This window comes from Molossus molossus, unplaced genomic scaffold, assembly GCF_014108415.1.
Source record: "Molossus molossus isolate mMolMol1 unplaced genomic scaffold, mMolMol1.p scaffold_m16_p_2, whole genome shotgun sequence".
Taxonomy (NCBI): domain Eukaryota; kingdom Metazoa; phylum Chordata; class Mammalia; order Chiroptera; family Molossidae; genus Molossus; species Molossus molossus.
Genome location: NW_023425355.1, coordinates 43753638 through 43776337, shown reverse-complemented (window position 1 = coordinate 43776337; position 22700 = coordinate 43753638). Strand labels below are relative to the sequence as shown.

The 22700-nt window shown below is 39.1% G+C and overlaps 1 pseudogene; it reads left to right on the top strand.

The window, feature by feature from the left end:
* Positions 1-3472: 3472 nt before the first annotated feature.
* Positions 3473-5040, top strand: LOC118635281 (annotated as a pseudogene).
* Positions 5041-22700: the final 17660 nt, after the last annotated feature.

The following is a 22700-nucleotide window of genomic DNA, read 5'->3' as shown; positions in this document are numbered from 1 at the left end:
TGTCAAATATTAATTGAGGATAATGTCTTGGGTCAATTTCTGGGTTTGCTATTCTGTTCCATTGATCTATATCCCTGTTCTTGTGCCAGTACCAGGATGTTTTTATTGTAATAACTTTGTAGTATAACCTGATATTCAGTAATTTGATTCCTTCTACTTTGTTCTTTTTCAAGATTGGTATGGTTATTCAGGGTCTTTTTTTGGTTCCATATTAACTTTTGGAGTGCTTGTTCTAGTTCTCTGAAGTATGTCATTTGTATTTTAATGGTGATTGCATTAAATCTATAGATTGCTTTGGGAAATATGGACATTTTGATGATGATGATTCTTCCAATCCGTGAACAGGTATATGCTTTCACTTTTTTATATATTTGTCTATTTCTTTTTTCAATGTCCTGTAGTTTTCTGCAAATAGGTCCTTTACTTCCTTTTTTCAAAACTTTTTTTCTTGTTTTTTTTTTGTTTTTTTTTTATGTTAGAAAGGGAGAGGGAGAGAGAGATAGAAACATGGATGAGAGAGAACATCAATTGGCCACCTTCTGCATACCTCATGTGTCCTGGGAATGTGTCCTGACCTGGAATCAAACCAGCTACCTCCTGGTGCATGGGTCGATGCTCAACCACTGAGCCACACTGGCTGAACAGATTTTGATTTCTTTCTTGATCTCATTGGTAACCCATTTGTTGTTTAATAACATACTCTTTAGCCTCCATGTGTTTGAATGTTTTTGGTTTTTTTGTTATAATTGTTTTCTAGTGTCATGCCATTGTGATCTGAGTAGATGCTTGATTTGATTTCAGTCTTTTTGAATTTGTAGAGGCTTATTTTGTGTCCTAACATGTGGTCTATCTTTTCGAGAATGTCCCATGTGCACTTGAGAAGAATATATATTCTGAAGCTTTGGGGTAAAATGTTCTATAAATGTCAATTAAGTCCAACTAATCTAGTTCATCGTTTAAGGACTCTGTGTCCTTATTAATTTTTTGTCTAGAAGATCTATCCAGAGGTGTCAGTGGTGTGTTACATCCCCCCCCACTGTGATTGTATTGCTATTGATTTTTCCCTTGAAGTCCTCCAGAAGTTTTAAAATATATTTTGGTGCTCCCATACTTGGTGTATATATGTTTACCAGGGTTATATCCTCTTGTTCGATTGATCCTTCTAATATTATATAGTGACCTTCTTTGTCTCATTATGGCCCTCGGTTTGAAGTCTATCTTCTTAGAGTATTACTACACCACCTTTTTTCTTTTCATTTGCTTGGACATTTTTTTCCATCCCTTCACTTTTATCCTGTGTCAGTCTTTTTTTGTGAGTTGGGTCTCTTGTAGACAGCATACATATGGGTCATGTTTTCTTATCCAATCAGCTAGCCTGTTTCTTTTGATTAGGGTATTTAAGCCATGTACGTTTAAGGTTATTATTGATAGATATTTTTTAGTTGCCATTTTTATCATGGTACCCCTATGATGCGAATGTTGTTATGTTTTGTATTGTCCCATTAAACTCTCCTCCTGCTTTTTTCCCATTTGCTGCTCTATTTGGGTGTTTTTTCCTGTCTTGTCTTCTAACTTGCTAATTCAGTCTTCAGTTTCTTCTGATCTACTATTAAGACCTTCTGAAGTATTTTTCACATCAGCTATGTCATTCTTTATTTCCACTTGATTTTTATTCATAGCTTCTACCTCTTTTTTATGCTGATGCATTTCTCGCAGAGTTTTTTATAATTCTCACTATGTTGCTTGTAGTTCTCACTAAATTGTTTGAACACCCTTAAAATCATTGCTTTGAATTCTTCATATGACAAATTGTTTTCTTCCATTTTATGTAGTTCCTTTTCTGGTGATTCCTCCTTTTCTTTCATTTGGGTGTTGTTTCTTTGTCTCACCATTTTCCCAGGGTGGTAGTTCTAGACCCGGTGAAGGATGTTGGGATGTGTAGTCAGGTCAGTGTATATCAAATAAGGCTGGTGTGCCTCCCAGACTGTTTTGGTGTGTGGTGCCCCTTGCCTGATGTGGGTCCTGGAGGATTGACAACTGGCAGCTGCTATTGTTCTTTTGTGATAGGTGCTGCTGTGGTGCGTGAGTCCAGCTGGTGAATTGCTGTAGTGTACTGCTGCCTGGTGAGGCTCAGCTCCTGATCTGTTGCTGCTGATGCTGCTGGGGTCATGTGTCAGCTCCAGGTTTGTGCTGCTATTGCCCCTGCTGTTGCCAGGGGGTGCTCTCAGCTCCCAGTCCTCTGCTACTGTTGGGGCTGAGGATTCTCAGCTTCTAGGACTTTGCTACTCCTGAGGGAGGTGCTCCACTCCAAATTTGCTGCTGCAGTTGTCAGGGTCATGTCTTGGTTGCCTGAGCCTTGCTACTGTTTGGTCTAATGTACCACTCCTGATCAGCCTATGTTGATGCTGCCAGGGATGGGTCTCAGCTTCCCATCTGTGCTGCTGCTCCCTGGGAATGGATGTCTGCTCCTGAGGTGTCTCAGCTCCTGAGCTTCAGCTGCTGTTGGAGGTGGGGCTCCACTCCTACCAGTCATTGCTCCTGTGGGTGAAGTTGCTGGGCTCCCAGTCTAATGCTAGTGTTGTTGGGGGTGGTCCTCAGCTGTGATCAGGCTGCTGTTGTAGGGCGTAGTGCTGGGCTCCTGGCCAGTTGCTGCTTCCCTGAGCAGGGACCTTGACAGCACTGCTACTGTGCACTGGTTCGTGTTGCCCCAACACAGTCCACTGGTTGGATGGTGCAAGGTACACTGGTGAACGCAGGTAAGGATGCCCTACATGCTCCCCACTGCCTCCTCCCAGAGAAGACCAGCAGATATTCCAGAATGGTAGGGCCTGCCAGCCAAGTAGGGAGGAGCGCCCTCACAAGCCACTTACTGCAGTAGCTGGCTGCTCTTTGTCCACAGCACAGGAACCCTCTGTTTCACTTTTCTGCATTGCTTGAGGTTACTCGTCCACACTCACGTCCACTCACACTCTCTCTCACACTCACACACTCACCCTTGCTCCGGTCCTGCCTGCTGCCATCCTTTTTCTCCTTAGTATGTTTTTATCAGTTAAACAATTAAATCAGAATATTAGAGGAAACGATTGTTTGACTCTATTATTTAACTCCTTTGCATTAGTTCTGTCAAAAAGGAGATAACGTCTTATGTTGCAATGAGGTATATTATAATGCATTTAAAATACTTTGCAAAGATGAAAGCACTAGACAAATGCAAAATATCAAAATACTTAAAAACGACTCCTTCTACTTTTTTATTTGCCTTTCTTATAGTTTTAATATTACATTGATATGACGTTTCATGTGATAGAGAAAAGGCCTGAGCTATGTGTTTGAACACTTCTAAAACACTATTGTTATTACCTCAGTAATATTTAAAATTGCATTAAAAATTAGAGTTATTGTTTGTTGTTGTGCTAATAAACAATATTGTTTGGAATCTCTGTACTTTCCAAGATTAAAAAAAATACGTGTTATGTACATACAGGTAAAATAAAATATAGATGTAAAATAAAGATAATAAAACCATTCAATGTAGTTAGAAATGAAAATCATTATATAAACCAAGCATGCTTTATAACTGATTACCACCGGGTGTCAGCAATGAATGACTTTAAACCAATAATCTGCAAATAAAGATGTATGATTATTCTAAAATTTATTTTGTGTTAGAATTTTACTTAATATTTATTTTCATTTGAGATTTTAATTATTGAAGCAATATTTAACTATATATTAGTAATAATTTTATTCCCTGGAAGATAATGGTTCATAATTACCACAATATTATAAACACATAATAAATGACACTTCCTTATTCTTTGATAACTTAAGAAATTGAAATCTCGAACTCCCTGGACCAGAGTGCAGCATCATATGTGTGACCCACGTGCGGTCACAGCTGCAACCATGCTGCTCATCTACTGCCTCTTCGCCACCCTTGGCGACCCGCAGTAGCTGCAGTTGCAGCTCTTGTACATGAAGAGGCTCAGCCTGGCAGATTAGGAGATCATGCCCTGTCTCTCAGTGGTACCCGAGCATGCTGGCAAGCAAGACTGCCTGGAGGATTTTACAGGAGCCGGCAGAGCCAAAATCTTAGGTCCCTGCCCTCAGTGTGCAGGATGAACCACTGTTGAGAGAAAACCCATGCCACTTTATCATCTTTCCTATCAAATACCATGATATTTAGGAGATGTATAAGAAAGGCAAGGTTTCCTTTTCGACAGGTGATGAGGTGGATCTTTCCAAGGACTTCCAGCACTGGGAATCTGGGAAGCCCTGAAGCCTGATGAGTGATACTTCATCTCACATGTTCTGGCTTTCTTTGCAGCAAGTGATGGCATAGTAAATGAAAACTTTGTGGAGCGGTTTAGCCAAGAAATTCAGATCACAGAAGCTTCCAAATTGCCGTGGAAAACATACATTCTGAAATGTATAGTCTCCTCATGAAAATTTACATTAAAGATTCCAAAGAAAGGGAGTTTCTCTTCAAAGTTATCCAGAAGATGCTTGTGTCAAGAAGGCAGACTGGGCCTTGTGTTGGATTGGGGGCCAAGAGGCCACCTTTTGCACAGTGGAAGGAATATGCTTTTCTGGTTCTTTTGCATTGATATTCTGGCTCAAGAAATGGGGACTAATGCCTGGCCTCACGTTTTTCAACTAACTTATTAGCAGAGATGAGGGTTTGCATGGTGACTCTGCTTGCCTGATGTTTAAACTCTTGCTACACAAACCTTTTGAGGAGAGAGTAAAAGAAATAATTACCAATGCTGTTAGGATAGAACAGAAATTCCTCACGAAGGCCTTGCCAGTGAAGCTCATTAGGATGAATTGTACTTTAATGAAGCAGTACATTAAATTTGTGGCAGACAGACTCAGGCTGGAGCTGGCATTTAGTAAGGTTTTCAGAGTAGAGAATCAGTGGAGAATATTTCACTGGAAGGGAAGATGAATTTCTTTGAGAAGAGAGTAGGCGAGTATCAGAGGATGGGAGTGATGTCAAGTCCAACAAAGAACTCTTTTACCCTGGATTCTGACTTCTAAATGAACTGAAGATCTGCTCTTATTTTGCTGACCTTTTATCCCCCTTTATCCTCAAAAGTAAAATAATCCACTTGAAGTGAATCAACCAGCTGCACCATCAATTATCCATAATGTTTATTAATGGCATCTTTAAAACTGTGTAGCTACTGAGGTACTAGTCCTGTTTGTTAATGATGCTAGTAGTGTCAACTAGAATGAAAGCATAGAAAAAGCTACTCAGATCCTTTAAAAGGACTTGTCCATGTTTGGCTGTTACAAGCAGGCTGGCTGTTCATGACTTTACCGTGGCTCTCAACAGACCTCCGTGGGGATGCAAGTGGATCTGGTCAGCAGGTTTAAGCATTCAGTTACTACCACAAAGCCATTGGACAACATCAGCCTTGCAGCTTCAAAGCAGATTTTAAAGCTTACTTGCTTGTATATAAAATTGGCATTTTATACACAGATAAACATAGTTTGTATTGTCAACATAAAGACCCTGTTTAGCCCTGGCAGGTTTGGCCCAGCGGTTAGAGCATCGGCCCCCAGACCAGAGAGTCCCGGGTTCGATTCTAGCTAAGGGCATGTACCTCGGTTGCGGTTTGTCCCTGGCCCCGGTTGGGGTTGTGTAGGTGGCAACCACTCGATGTGTCTCTCTCACATTGATGTTTCTCTCCCCTCCACCTCCTGCTCTATCTGAAGATAAATGCAAAAATGTCCTCGGGTGAGGATAAAAAAATAAATAAACAAAGACCCTGTTTAGCCTAACTTGAGTGGTTTGTACACCAAATGCAGTCTTCCGTTGACCACTAATGGGAGCCAACTCAAAATTTACCAGGTGACCAAGAAAAGTTAAACTGTCTAATCTAAGCATGCTATTTCTTCTTATTTTCTGTAACAAATTGAAGTGCCTTTTGATCAACTTCAAATTCAGTCCTGTGCATACTGAAGTATTAACCAGTTTCTGCCATGTAGAAGGTGGGTTGTGTTTTGTATTCTGTAGCCCAGGTAGAATATCATGGGATAAGATAGAAAGGGGAAGGAACTTCTAACTTGAATCATTAGACACTGAAGTGCTGACTGCTGGTAACTTGGGTGTGTGTGAAAGTTGGTATCATTTTATTTTATTTCTTCAACTGCATTTTCCCAACTTCAGTTAGTATGAAAGATCCTGGAAGACTCTTTTTTTTTAAAATTAATTAATTTATTTTTGTTACAGATGTTTCTCCTTCCCCCCACTGATTCCCTCCTTCCCCACCCTGTCCTCAACTTTGTTGTCCACGTCCATTGTTCATACATTCATGCATATAAGTTCTGTGGTTTATCCCCCCCCCCCTTCTGGGGATTGTCAGTCTGTACCTCACTTCCACATCTCTGGGACTACCCCATTCCTCAAACTGTTATGTTCATTATATTCCACAAATAAGTGAGATCATATGATACTTGTCTTTCTCTGTTTGGTTTGTTTTGCTTAGGATAATACTCTCCAGGTCCCTCCATGTCGTCTCAAAGGATAAGAGATCTTTCTTTCTTACTGCTGCATAGTAATTCATTGTGTATATGTACCACAGCTTTTTTTAATTCATTCATCTACTGATGGACATTTGGGCTGTTTCCAGATCTTAGCTATTGTAAACAGTGCTGCTATGAACATGGGGGTACATATATTCTTTCTGATTGGTGTTTCAGGTTTCTTAGGGCATATTCCTAGAAGTGGGATCAGTTGGTCAAATGGAAGTTCAATTTTTTTATTTTCTGAGGTAACACCATATTGTTTTCCATAGTGGCTGCATCAGTCTGCATTCCCACCAGCAGTGTACTAGAGTCCCCTTTTCTCCACACCCTCGCCAACACTTGTTGTTTGATGATTTGTTGATGGCGGCCATTCTGAAAGGTGTGAGGTGATACCTCATAGTTGTTTTAATTTGCATCTCTCTGATGATTAGTGATGTTGAGCATTTCTTCATATGTCTCTTAGCCATTCATATATCCTGTTCCTCTGCCTATTTTTAATTGGATTTTTTGTCTTCCTTTTGTTGATTTGTATAAGCACTCTATATATTTTAGAAATTAACCCCTTATCTGATGTATCGTTGGCGATTATGCTCTCCCATAAAGTGGGTTGCCTGAAAGAATCTTAATAGCTGGGATCTAGGATAGGAATGTAAATTGATTTTCAAATAATCCTGAATGAAATGACCCAGCTAAGATCTTGCTCCTATTAAGGGTGAAACCAGCCAGGGCTGAAATTGGCTTTCCAAACATTGTTTTTATTCTTGTTTTGTTTAATTTGTGTCTAAGTAGGTTCTATGAACTTGAATCCATGTATGTTTACTGCATGTCTCTTAACTTACAAAATGTTTTTAATTATTCTTTTACATTGTATCTGTGTTTATACTTTGAAATAATTGCCCTGTCTTGACTTGCAGTTCATAACTGAATTGGTATATATAGTTCAGTGCAGTTACTTCTAGTGTTTACCTAAATCTGAGCATCACTCGGTGGGTTAGAAAAGTAGTGTTGCATGAGCTATTAAATGCCTGGTCCATTCAAATACTATTTTCTGAAGCAGCTTTGGCCCCATTTGTTAACATGTGTGTTGGTTGACCACTGGCCTATATATACTATTGTCAGTTTTCTTCATTTATTGTATAAATAGTCAAGTCATCAAAAAAAAAAAAAAGGAATTGAAAAACCTCAAGAAGGTAAAATATAACCACACGGTTAAGTTACAGTTGTGTGTGTGTGTGTGTGTGTGTGTGTGTTCTGTAGATTCAAACCATTTAACTAGTAGATAGAGCAGGATCAGAACCTGTCCCCTTCCAATGAGGGAATGTTATGGGGTAATATATATTAATAAATCTGCCTCAATTTACCTGATAGGGCGAGATTTTCTTAAAATCAATAATGCCCACATATCCTTTTTCCAGAAAAGTGAAATGTATTTAGAACTAAATGAATCAAATACTGAACAAATTGGGAAAATAATGATTTTAAAGGAATCTCCCAACAGGAGACTAATCTTGAGACTGATTGAACGTTTATCTTATCTTACTTGTCTTAATTACTAACTTTCATGAGATCCTCAGGGACAGCTTAGCAGTGACCCTCTCTTCTCTTCTAAGAGTAGCTGCCCTCTCCCTACTGGGCATCTTAAAGGACCAAGCCTATTGGGAACACAAAAGGCAGGGCAACAGGTTTTTAGCATAATTATTGAAGACCAGAGTTATAGAACAAGTTTTCCACCCAAGAAGGTGGAGATGTGGTAGGCATTTAAACAGACATGAGCAAAGCAAGATCATGGGCCAGGTATGAAAGGTCACCAGGGTAGAAAGCCCCCGGTGCCTGGCAAAAAATAATTGTAGGGTAGAACCTCAACTCCAGGGTGACCTTTCCTTCCTTAGCATATTGCTGATCATGCGGTTTGGAACTTCTGACCTTTCCACTGTGACCATTGGTAAAGCTGCCCTCAGCAGACTCAGTAATCACTCCACACCCTGGTGGCACCTGGGCAGCAAGGTACAGGGTGCCCACCTACTGTACTTTAGGATGACAGGGTACAGAGTGTCTGCTTTCAGGTGTCCCAAAACAGCCCAGGAATTTTGTAGGGACACATCTAGCTCTCAGCTTGTTACATGACTATCTTTCCACAGAAGGGAAGCCTGTCCACTATACCTCAAGAGGATCCTTTTGGGGTATATATTCACCAACTGGGAGAAATTTGACCCTTTGTTCCTCAAGAAAAAAGGCTAATCTTTTTTGTGCAACATGACCTGGGCTCAATATAAATTGGGCAATGGAGAGGTTTGGACAGTTAATGGCACCATTAATTTTAATATTACCTTACAACTAGATTTATTTTGATATTTCCAAGGAAAAATGGATGGAGGTTCCAGATCTTCAAGACTTTATGACCTTTACAGACAATCCTAAGCTATGTACTACCTATAAAAGACATCCCTTTGTAATTGCTACAGAGTCTAAATGAAAAATATTCCCAGGTGGAAAAAAATATCCAAAAATAGGTGAATTGATTTGTTAGTCATTTGCCAACATTTGAATGGCAAGGAAATTCTTGAGATAAAAACAACTGTCTTTATTTTACAAATAAAGCCTTTACAAGGCTAGACATATGGCTTCAGAAACTATTCAGAACCCACCAAATCCTTTTAACTTCCCATAACTTCCCACCTCAAAAGGCTTATAAATAATTGACTTTATGAAACCAAAGTCATCCTGGGAGGAGCTTGAATTTCTTTCCTTGTACCTTTGAAATGTAAATCCCTGGATTTCATTAATAACTCGTATCTTATTCCATATCTTAGCTATTGTAAATAGTGCTGCTATGAATACAGGAGTACATATATTCTTTCTGATTGATGTTTCAGGTTTCTTAGGGTATATTCCTAGAAGTGGGATCACTGGGTCAAAAGGCAGTTAAATTTTTAACTTTTTGAGGTAACACCATAGTGTTTTCCACAGTGGCTGGACCACTCTGCATTCCCACCAGCAGTATATTAGAGTCCTCTTTTCTCCACACCCTCGCCAACACTTGTTTGATGACTTGTTGATAGCGGCCATTCTGACAGGTGTGAGGTGATACCTCATTGTTGTTTTAATTTGCATCTCTCTGATGATTTGTGATGTTGAGCATTTCACAACCCAAGTGTCCATCAGTAGATGAATGGATTAAAAGGCTGTGGTACATGTACACAATGGAATTCTATGCAGCTATAAGAAAGAAAGATCTCTTATCCTTTGAGATGGCATGCAAGGACCTGGAGAGTATTGTGCTAAGTGAAACAAGCCAAGCAGAGAAAGACAAATATCACATGATCTCACTTATTTGTGGAATATAATGAACTAGACAAACTGTTGAACAAAATTAACCCAGAGACATAGAGGTGGGGTACAGAGTGACAAGCCTCAGAGGAGGGGGTGTTTATGGGGGAAGAGATAAACCACAGAACTTACATGCATGTATGCATGACCAATGAACATAGACAACAAAGCTAGAAATAGGGTGGGAGAAAGGGGAGGAGGGTTAATGGGGGGAAGTGAGAAAAATCTGTAACAAAAACAAATTAATAAATACAAAATTTAAAAAAATAAGAACTTGGCCCTGGCCGGTTTGGCTCAGCGGTTAGAGCGTCAGCCTGCGGTCCAGAGAGACCCGGGTTCGGTTCCCGCTAAGGGCATGTACCTCGGTTGCAGTTTGTCCCCGGCCCTGGTTGGCTGTGCGGGTGGCAGCCACTCGATGTGTCCCTTCACATCGATGTTTCTCTCTCTCTCTCTCTGTTCCTCTCTCTCCCTCCCACTCTACCTGAACAAAAAATGGAAAAATGTCCTCGGGTGAGGATAAAAAAAAAAAAATAAGAACTTGTATCTGATCCATCTTTTAAAATGCAAGTTTCTAGGAAGTAATACTTATTGAAAAGGAATAACATCTCAGCTATCAGAGCAGAATAATGATTATTGAATATTTGGATATTTTGAAATAAATTGAAATACTAAAACATTGTTTGCTAGACAAATCTTAAGTTCACCTACTTTTTTTTGCTTTTTATTACAAATAAACTAGAAAATGTATTTGGAGTTAATGAATGTCTTCTATTTTATTAGATGTGTCTCTTAAAAGTGCGAGTATGTGTAGTCTATGTTTTCAGAAGTTATGAAATGTATTTGCCAATGTAAAGAATACTAATTGCTCATTTTTTAGTTGCCATAAAAAATGAGGTTTCTAAAAGTTAAAAATACTACTTAAGTTGGAAAGAAATTTAATGGTTTTGGTAATAGAAAGTATAAAGTATGGAGATATATTTTCAAGGAAATAGAATTGTTCTAAAGCTGGTTATTTCTGAATAGATAAGAAGAGGTAAACTAAAAGGGACTAGAAAAGTTATAGAAGATTTGTAAAGAGATATCTTGAGAGGAAATTATATAGTTAATCTGAATAATGAATTTAACTAAGTAAATACATTTAAATATCAAAAGTAAGCTAATGCAGAGTTGGAGTTTGGTTCTTTTTCACTCTGCAAAAAGGACAAGGATTTTTATTTTGCTTTTCAGACCTAAGGTAACCTTTTTTTTTCCCCTCCTTAAAGCCATTTGGTAAATTATACTTTTATGAACAATATTAGAGCATTTATATTTTTCTCCATATCTGATCTTCCCAGAATTTGGAAACTCTTATGGGTGAGTATTACTGTTTCATGGCAATATGTTTGTTTGCATAAATCCCATAAGAATATGTTCTTTTTTTAAAGAAATGATTTTAAAGACGGAAGAAGGCAGAGAGAGAAAGAGAAAAAGAGACAGAGAGACATCAATGTGAGAGAGAAACATTGTTTGATTGCCTCTTGTAAATACTCTGACTGGGGATTGAACCCACAGCAACCTGGGTATGTGCCCTGACAGAATTGAATGTGTGACCTTTTGGTATATGGGATGACACTCTAACTAAGTGAGCCACACTAGCCAGGTCAAGAATCTGTTCTCTTCATAATAAGACATATAAAACCAGTTTCTTGGCTTCACCAGTGAGCCACACCAGCCGGGCTAAAACCAGCTACTAATTATGGCTTTATTAACCAATTTTTTTATTGGAAGGTTATGTTTGAGAGAGACATGAGTAGACGCTGGATGTCATGAGAAAACTTTAAGGAATTAAGATTGACATTGGGAGCTGTTTAAAGCCCCTTGGGGAAATAGCTTGGTACCTTGCTTATTTGTATGGTTCTTGGCAGTCTTCCCAGGAAAGGAATAAAGCTTGCTTTCCTGGGAGTTAGCAAAGAAACAACCTCAAGATAGTTTTGGGGACCATGAGAACTTGAAAAATGTACCCAAGATCATAGGTATTGTAAGCAAAGCCTTATGACAACTAGATGGCTTGGCTTCTTCACCTGAGGAGCTAATTGAAGCTCAGTCTGGCCCTGGATGGTTTGGCTCAACGGTTGGAGCATTGGCCCTCAGACCAAAGAGTCATAGGTTCGATTTCCGGTCAAGGGAACATACCTCAATTACAGGTTTGATCCCCAGCCCTGGTAAGGGTCATGCAGGAGGCAACTAATTGGTGCGTTTTTCTCACATTGTTGTTTCTCTCACTCTTTCTCCCTCCTTCCCACTCTAGCTAAAAAACAATGGAAAAATATCATCTGGTGAGGATTAAAAAAAAAAAAAAACACAAACAATAAAATAAAGTTCAATCTGGAGATTCCTTGTGAAATTACAACAAAGCAGATTTAAAAGAGCCTACATGATCAATTATTGCAATATTCTTTTTGTGTTTATGCAAATAATCTGGCCAAATTGAGGCTGAAGTTATTGTAGTAAATAAATTGGTCTTAATCTGGCTCTTTGATAAAAACAAGGGTGATTTTAGAAGGAGAAATTGTTTTTCAATAGAATCTATAATATACAGTTGTGAATATTATACTCTAGTTCAATTAATTGTCCTTAAAGTATCATTTTTCACAATAAACTAAACTAGATTCTGAATTTTTCTAGTTTTTTGGAATTTGGCTAACACTCTTTAAATTTATGTTTCATTTTTCTCCCATCCTTTGACTTAGAATTATTGAGAACTAAAACCTTTTTTTCTGAGCTTTGTAATTGCAAATTATAGCCAAAGGCATACTTAAATAATCTTAGTTGCTGATGTTGTGGAAATCATGAAGAATTTTCCTGAGCACCTCATGACATCACCAGAGATACTACTTGTTGGTCAGGACAAACAACATTGGAGGTCTAGGACAACAAGCCTAGTGGCCCTCAATATCCTTACCTGGAGACTCCCTTTCATCATACCATTTGTCATGGTTCTTGTTCGAGGATTTGCCTCAATAATATTGAGATTTGTAACACATTTTGTCTCTACTGGGCTACATGCCCTCCTCAGACTCTGAGAATACTGTCCTTTACCAACTCTACAAACCATTGTAACATTCTTTTTTTTTTTTCTAACTTCTAATTTTATTTTTATTATTTTTTTAATGAATTTTTATTTATTTTTTTGTTACAGATATTTTACCTTTTTACCCCATTGGCACCCCCCACCCAACCCCACCTCCACCTCATCCCCGGCTTAGGTGTCCATGTCCATTGGTCATGCATACATGCATATAAGTTCTGTGGTTTATCTCTTCCCACCCCACCCCCCCCCCATCCCCTCTTCTGAGGGATGTCAGTCTGTGCCCTACTTCCATGATTCTGGGTCTACTGTATTCCTCAGACTGTTATGTTCATTATATTCTGTATATAAGTGAGATCATGTGGTATTTGTCTTTTTCTGCTTGGCTTCGTTCACTTAGGATAATACTTTCCAGGTCCCTCCATGTCGTCTCAAAGGATAAGAGATCTTTCTTTCTTACCGCTGTGTAGTACTCCATTGTGTATATGTACCACAGCTTTTCTATCCATTCGTCTACTGGTGGACACTTGGGCTGTTTCCAGATCTTAGCTATTATAAATAGTGCTGCTATGAACGTGGGGGTACATATATTCTTCCTGATTGGTGTTTCAGGCTTCTTAGGGTATATTCCCAGCTGTGGGATCACTGGGTGAAATGGAAGTTCAATTTTTAATTTTCTGAGGTAGCACCATATTGTTTTCCATAGCGGCTGCACCAGTCTGCATTCCCACCAGCAGAGTATTAGAGTCCCCTTTTCTCCACACCCTCGCCAACACTTGTTGTTTGATGATTTGTTGATGGCGGCCATTCTGACAGGTGTGAGGTGATACCTCATTGTTGTTTTAATTTGCATCTCTCTGATGATTAGTGATGTTGAGCATTTCTTCATATGTCTTTCGGCCATTTGTATGTCCTGTTTGGAGAGGTGTCTATTCAGCTCCTCTGCCCATTTTTTAATTGGGTTCTTTGTCTTCCTTTTGTGGAGTTGTATGAGCACTCTATATATATTGGAAATTAACCCCTTATCTGATACATCATTGGCAATGATGTTCTCCCATACAGTGGGTGGCCTTTCCATTTTGATGATTGTTTCTTTTGCTGTGCAGAAGCTTTTTAGTTTGATGTAGTCCCATGTGTTCATTTTCTCCTTTCTTTCTGTTGCCTTAGGTGATGTATCAGTGAAAATTCTGCTCCATATGATGTCCGAAATTTTCTTGCCTACATTTTCTTCTAGAATTTTTATGGATTCATGGGTCACATTTAAGTCTTTTATCCATGTTGAGTTTATTTTTGTGTATGGTGTAAGTTGATGGTCTAGTTTCATTTTTTTGCATGTAGCTGTCCAATTTTCCCAACACCATTTATTAAAGAGGCTGTCTTTACTCCACTGTATGCTCCTGCCACCTTTGTCAAATATTAATTGAGCGCATTGCCGAGGGTCCATTTCTGGGTTTTCAGTTCTGTTCCACTGGTCTATATGCCTGTTCTTGTGCCAGTACCAGGCTGTTTTGGTTACAGTCCCTTTGTAGTATAACCTGATATCTGGTATTGTGATCCCACCTACTTTGTTCTTCTTTTTCAAGATTGCTGTGGCTATTCGGGGTCTTTTTTGGTTCCATATGAACTTTTGAAGTATTTGTTCTAGTTCTATGAAATATGTCGTTGGTATTTTGATGGGGATTGCATTGAATCTATAGATTGCTTTGTGTAGTATGGACATTTTAATGATGTTAATTCTTCCCATCCATGAACAGGGTATGTGCTTCCACTTTTTTATATCTCCCTCTATTTCTTTTTTCAATGACCTGTAGTTTTCTGCAAATAGGTCCTTTACTTCTTTGGTTAAGTTTATTCCTAGGTATCATAATTTTTTTGGCGCGATGGTAAATGGGATTGTTTTTTCAGTTTCTCTTTCTGTGAGTTCATCATTGATGTACAAGAATGCTGTCGATTTCTTGACGTTGATTTTGTATCCTGCTACTTTGCCAAATTCATTTATTAAGTCTAATAGATTTTTGATGGAGTCTTTAGGGTTTTCTATGTACAATATCATGTCATCTGCAAATAATGACAGTTTCACTTCCTCCTTTCCAATTTGGATCCCTTTTATTTTTTCTTCATGTCTGATTGCTGTGGCTAAGACTTCTAGTACAATGTTAAATAAGAGTGGAAAAAGTTGACATCCCTGTTTTGTTCCTGTTCTTAATGGAAATGTTTTTAGTTTCTGTCCATTGAGTATGATGTTGGCTGTAGGTCTTTCATATATGGCCTTTATTATGGCGAGATATGATCCGTCTATTCCTACATTGCTGAGAATTTTTATCAGAAATGGATGCTGGATTTTGTCGAATGCTTTTTCAGCATCTATTGATATGATCATGTGGTTTTTATTCTTCATTTTGTTTATGTGGTGTATCACGTTTATTGATTTGCGAATATTGTACCAGCCTTGCATCCCTGGAATGAATCTCACTTGGTCATGGTGAATAATTTTTTTGATGTATTTCTGAATCTGATTTGCTAATATTTTGTTCAGGATTTTGGCGTCTATGTTCATCAGGGTTATTGGCCTGTAGTTTTCTTTCTTTGTAGTATCTTTATCTGGTTTTGGAATTAGAATTATGCTGGCCTCATAGAACGTGTTTGGAAGTCTTCCTCCTTCTTGAATTTTTTGAAATAGTGTGAGGAGAATGGGTGTTAGTTCTTTTTTGAATGTTCGGTAAAACTCCCCTGTGAAGCCATCTGGGCCTGGGCTTTTGTTTGCTGGGAGAGTCTTGTTTACCTCTTCAATTTCCTTAGTTGTTATTGGTCTGTTCAAGTTTTCTATCTCTTCCAGGGATAGTTTTGGGAGACTGTGTGTTTCTAGAAATTTGTCCATTTCGCTTAGATTGTCGAATTTGTGTCATATAGTTGTTGATAGTAGTTGTTGACGATCTTTTGTATTTCCGTGGTGTTGGTTGTTACTTTTCCTCTTTCATTTCTGATTTTGTGTATTTGGGTTCTCTCTCTTTGTTTCTTGGTGAGTGTAGCTAAGGGTCCATCAATCTTGTTTATCTTTTCGAAAAACCAGCTCTTTGTTTTATTGATCCTTTGAATTGTTTTTTTGGTCTCTATGTCATTTATTTCTGCTCTGATCTTTACTATTTCCTTCCTTCTACTTGCTCTGGGGTTTTCTTTTGGTTTGCTTTCTAATTCTTTAAGTTGGGAGGTTAGACAGTCAATTAGAAATTTTTCTTTTTTTTTGAGGTAGGCCTGTAGTGCTATGAACTTCCCTCTCAGAACTGTTTTCGCTGCATCCCATAGATTTTGTGTTGTTGTGTGTTCATTTTCATTGGTTTCCAGGAAGTTTTTAATTTCTTCCTTGATCTCCTCAGTGACCCATTCATTGTTTAATAACATGCTATTTAGCCTCCATGTGTTGAAATGATTTTGCATGTTTTTGTTGCAATTGATTTCTAGGTTCATGCCATTGTGATCTGAGAAGATGCTTGATATGATTTCAATCTTCTTGAACTTGTAGAGATTTAGTTTGTGTCCTACCATGTGGTCTATCTTTGAGAATGTCCCATGTGCACTTGAGAAGAATCTGTATTCTGTAGTTTTGGGGTGTAATTCTCTGTAGCTATCTATTAAATCCATTTGGTCTAGTGCCTCATTTAGAGTCTCTGTTTCCTTGCTAATTTTTTTGCCTAGAGGATCTATCCAGTGCTGGCAACGGGGTGTTGAAGTCCCCTGCTATGATTGTATTGTTGTCGATTTCTCCTTGGAATTCCTCCAGAAGATTTTTAATATATTTTGGTGCTCCTATATTGGGTGCATATATGTTTATCAAGGTTATATCTTCCTGTTGGATAGATCCTTTCAATATTATATAGTGGCCTTCTTTGTCTCTAGTTATGGTCTTCATTTTGAAATCTATTTTATCAGATATGAACATTGCTACCCCAGCTTTTTTTTGCTTTCCATTTGCTTGGAAAATTTTTTTCCATCCCTTCACTTTCAACCTATGTGAGTCTTTTGTTGAGAGGTGGGTCTCTTGTAAACAACATATAGATGAGTCATGCTTTCTTATCCAATCAGCTACTCTGTGTCTTTTTATGGGAGCATTCAATCCATTTACGTTTAAGGTGATTATTGATATGTACTTATTTATTGCCATTTTTGTTTAGTGTGGTTCTCTTTTTCTTCCCATTTCTACTGCTAATTATAGCAGTCCTTTTAACATTTCTTGCAGTGCTGGTTTGGTGCTAATGTATTCCCTTAGCCTTTTTTTGTCTAGGAAGCTCTTTATTTGATCTTCTATTTTGAATGATAGCCTTGCTGGGTAGAGTAGTCTTGGATTCAGATTCTTGTTTTTCATGACTTTGATTACTTCATGCCATTCTCTTCTGGCCTGTAGTGTTTCTTGTGAGAAGTCTGCTGAGAGCCTTATGGGGTTCCCTTTGTAGGTAACCTGTTGCTTATCTCTTGCTGCTTTTAGGATTCTCTCTTTGTCTTTAATTTGTGGCATTTCAATTACTATGTGTCTTGGTGTGGGCCTGTTTGGGTTCTTCTTACTTGGGACTCTCTGTGCTTCTTGAACTTGAATGCCTTCTTCCTTCACTAAATTAGGGAAGTTTTCTCTCACTGTGTTTTTGAATATATTCTCTATCCCTTGCTCATTTTCTTCTTCTTCGGGGACTCCTGTGATGCGAATATTATTACGTTTCCAGTTGTCCCATAGTTCTCTTAAGTTGTCTTCCTGTTTTTTAATAGTTTTTTCCTTTTGTTTTTCTGATTGATTGATTTTTTCTACCCTGTCTTCTAATTCACTGATCTGGTCCTCAGCTTCTTCTACTCTGCTTTTTAAACCTTCCAATGTGTTTTTCATTTCGGATATGTCATTTTTTATCTCTTCTTGTTGGTTTTTAATTTCCAATTGGCTTATTTTCAGTGTCTTTATGTCCCTACTCATGCTGTTCAGCTTCTTCAAGATCATGGCTCTGAATTCTATCTCTGTTAACATGCCTAATTGCTCCACATTGATCGCATCTTCGGTGGAGGTCTCTTGCTCTTTCATTTGGCTTCTGTTTCTGTGTTTCACCATTTTGGCTATCACTGTGGGCTTTGGAGCCTGTCAAGTTCTCTCTGTGGGTGTTGGTGTTCTGCTGTTTGTGGCTCCCTCTCCTGTGTTTAGATGATCGAGGGAGGACCCATGTTGAACACCACTGTCAAGTCTTACTTTCCTGGTTAAAGTTGCCAGCCCAGTAAAGGTACTGTTAAACTCTAGCTTTTTGGCTGGAGGCTAACAGTCTAGGTCACTTGATGAGTTTTGGGTTGTCAGTTGATTGAAAAACTCCCTCTGGTGCTCAGCCAAGGGGCTTTCACGAAGGTGGGGCAGATGCTGATTGTTAGTGAGCCTCAATTAGCACTTCAATGGCCCACAGGGTGGGGTTGGATCTCCGAGGGAGGGGCTGCTGCCTCTCCTCTGAGCACTGGGAAGGAGCAACGTGGCCACCGTCCTGAGTGGCTGCACTCAGCCAAAGCTCTGAGCGCCCTCCAAACCCCGAGTGTCCTGACACAGTTCCAGTCCTGTCTGCCCTCCATCCGCCGGAGCCCAAGGTGAGTGGCTGTGGCTGTTTTAGCCTCTGTCTCGGCTCTGCACTGTGGGGCCACCTGGGAGTGTAACCCGAGGGCGCTGTTCCCAGCTGAGGCCGCTGCCAAGCTGCGGACCGTGGGCTCCCAGCCCCATCTCGCGCCTTCGCAAGCCTACCTGGATGGAGTCAGTGTCCCTCGTTGTATGGTCCTCGCAAGCTGCTTTTCTGTTGGTTTTTCCCGTCGATTTGTCTGTGTTATAGTTGTAATTCCAGTTTGGTTCTGGGAGACGGTCTGTGTAACTCCGTTCACTCCGCCGCCATTTTTTCTCATTGTAACATTCTTCCATGCCCAGGCCTCATCGTCCCTCTGACAGACAGCAAAGATCACTTGGATTTGAAAGTCCACCTTGTCCCTCTTCAGCAGGAAGCAGTTATAGAAGAGACCTTATGCCCCATTTTTTAAAAAGTGTTCAGAACCAAGAATCATTGAGGGGGAAATATAGTAAGTGGTTACACAGGCATGAGCAGAAAAAGGACAAATTGGTCAAGTATGGAAGGTTAGGGCAGAAAGTCGTGGGTGCCTAGCAATGGGAAAAACTAGGAAAAAAGGGACTTTGTTCCCAGGGTGAACTTTTCTCCCATGGCATATTGCTGGTCATGCAGTTTAGACCCCCTGACTTTCATATTATTGCTGGCCTTGGGGTTTGGACCCTCCCCTTACCTCTCCCTCTCCCTCTCCCTCTCCCTCTCCCTCTCCCTCTCCCTCTCCCTCTTCCTCTCTCTCTCTCTCTCTCTCATCTTTTGAGTATAATACTGCTTTTATTGTAAGAAAGTTTTTTAAGGGCACAACTAAATTAGAAGACATTTAAATTATTTTAAACCATTTAAGATATTCTTAAGGTACACAGAAAGCACTAAATTATGGTTTATAAATTAGTTCAAAGGAAAATGTCTGTTTCCTTTCTTAGGTACCTTTTGCTCCTATAGATAGTTGTGAAAGGGAATAAAGCAGTTACTCCTTTTCAAGGGAATCAATTCCCTTTCCTTCAGACTGTTTGGTAAACTTATGTCTTCACTTTCCAGACTTCCAAAATAACCTTTGTACATACTTGAAAAGAATGGCCTTTTCCAATAGTCTTCCAAGTGTTTAAAAAAAGAACAATTCTTTTTTCTTTTTTTTTTTTTTATCCTCACCCGAGGACATTTTTCCATTTTTTGTACAGATAGAGTGGGAGGGAGAGAGAGGAAGAGAGAGAGAGATAGAAACATCGACGTGAAGGGACACATCGAGTGGCTGCCACCCGCACGACCAACCAGGGCCGGGAACAAACTGCAACCGAAGTACATGCCCTTAGCGGGAACCGAACCTGGGTCTCTCCGGACCACAGGCTGACGCTCTAACCGCTGAGCCAAACCGGCCAGGGCAAAAAAAGAACAATTCTTGACCAAGTTTGGGAAAGCACAAAAGTGTTCACTGCACAGAAAGTCAGTGTGTTCATCTCATAGGAAAATCCTCCAGAGTGTAAGGCTGTTTTAGAGTATGCATATAACATGTGCTCTGATATTAATTATTAATACAAGAAGAGTTTAATTCAGGATATTTTTTTTTTACTTAGGGATGATGTCAGTTCTTTTCCTGAAACTCTTCACTACATTACATAAGTGTTGAGAAATATCATGGCTCAGGAAATAGTCATCACAGTGAATTTTCATGCTCACCCTTCAGTGATCTGCCCAAAACATAGTGCCCATGAATCTACTTACTACATCACATAGTAACTATTCATAGAATAGTAATTATGAAAGTTCTAGCAGAATACTGCTAGCACTGGTGAAAACCAAGAGCTAGGATGATAAGTAAAATTTACATTAGAGTATGTTTTTAGTCCCTGTCTGTTTTTCTTTCCCTTATTCTTCTTTTTTATTTTTGTTACAGATGTTTCTCCTTTTTCCCCCATTGACACCCACCTCCCAATCCCACTCCCCAAAGTCTTGTTGTATATGTCCAATGGTTATGCATACATGCATATAAATTCCTTGGTTTATGCCTTCCTTGCACCCCCTGCCCCCCTCTTCAGAGTGTTGTCAGCCTATACCTTACTTCTATGTCTCTGGGTCTATTTTGTTCATCAGCTAATTTTGTTCATTATATGGCACAAATAAGTGAGGTCCTGTGATATTTCTCTTACTCTGATCTGCTTATTTCACTTAGCATAATTATCTCCAGATCCCTCCATGTCGTCTCAAAGGATAAGAGATCTTTCTTTCTTATAGCTGCATAGTATTCCATTGTGTATAAGTATCACAGCTTTTTTATACATTCATCTACTGATGGACACTTGGGCTGTTTCCAGATCTTAGCTATTATAAATAGTGCTGCTATGAACATTGGGGTACATATATTCTTTCTGATTGGTGTTCAGGGCTTCTTACAATATATTTCTAGAAGTAGGATGACTAGGTCTAATGGCAGGTCAAATTTTAAAGTTTTGAAGAAACACCATAGTGTTCTCGATTGTGGCTGCACCAGTCTGCATTCACACCAGCAGTGTACAAGGGCCCCCTTTTTTCCACACCCTCGCCAGCATTTGTTTGATGATTTGTTGACAGCAGCCATTTTGGCAGCTGTGAGGTGATACCTCATAGTTTTTTTTTTTAATTTGCATCTCAATTCTCACTTATTTGTGGAATATAACGAACATAACAGTCTGAGGAACGGGGTAGTCCCAGAGACGTGGAAGTGGGGTACAAACTGACAATGCCCTGAAGAGGGGCTGGTGGGGGATAAACTACAGAACTTACATGCATGTATGTATGAACAATGGACATGGACAACAAAGGTGGGGACAGGGTGGGGAGGGAGGGGGAAGGGGGTATCAGTGGGTAAAAAAAGGAAAACATCTGTAACAAAAATAAATTAATTAATTTTAAAAAATTTGCATCTCATTGATAATTAGTGACAATGAGCATTTTTTCATATGTCTTTGGCCATTTGTATGTTCTTTTTTTTAGAGAGGTGGTTTCTTTATGTCCTCTGCCCATTTTTTAAATTGGATTCTTTGTCTTCCTTTTGTTGAGTTGTATAAGTGCTCTATATATTTTGGAAATCAAACCCTTATCTGATGTATCATTGACAGTTATGCTCTCCCATATAGTGTGTTCGCTTACCATTTTGATGATTGCTTCTTTTGCTGTGCAGAAGACTTTTAGTTTGATATGGTCCCACTTATTAATTTTTTCTTTGTTTCCCTTGCCATAGGGTTTGTGTCAATAAAAATTTTACTGTGTTAGATATCTAAAATTTTCTTGCCTACATTTTCTTCTAAGATTTTTATGGATTCAAGAGTCACATTTAAGACATTTTTTTTTAATTTTTCTATTTTTTAATTTTATTTTTGTTACAGATGTTTCTCCTTTTTTACCCCATTGACACCCTCCTCCCCATCCCTCCATCCCATCCCTGGCTTTGTTGTACATGCAAATTGGTTATGCATACATGCATATAAGTTGTGGTTTATCTCTTCCCACGCCCCACCACCCCTTCTTCTGAGGGTTGTCAGTTTGTACCCTACTTCCGTGTTTCTGGGTCTACCCTATTCCTCAGACTGTTATATTCATTATATTCCATATATACGTGAGATCATGTGGTATTTGTCTTTTTCTGTTTGGCTTATATCACTTAGGATAATACTTTTCAGGATTCTCCATGTTGTCTCAAAGGATAAGAGATGTTTCTTTCTTACAGCTTCATAGTACTCCATTGTGTATATTTACCACAGCTTTTTTATCCATTTGTCTACTGATGGACACTTGGGCTGTTTCCAGATCTTAATTATTGTAAATAGAGCTGCTATGAACATGGGGTACATATATTCTTTTTGATCATTGTTTCAGGCTTCTTAGTGTATATTCCTAGAAGTGGGATCAGTTGGTCAAATGGAAGTTCAATTTTTAATTTTTTGAGGTAACACCATATTGGTTTCCATAGTGGCTGCACAAGTCTGCAGTCCCACCAGCATTGTACTAGAGTCCCCTTTTCTCCACACCCTCGCCAACACTTGTGGTTTGATGATTTGTTGATGGTGGCCATTCTGACAGGTGTGAGGTAATACCTCATTAATTCGCATCTCTCTGATGATTAATGATGTTGAGCATGTCTTCATATGTTTCTTGGCCATTTGTATGTCCTGTTTGGA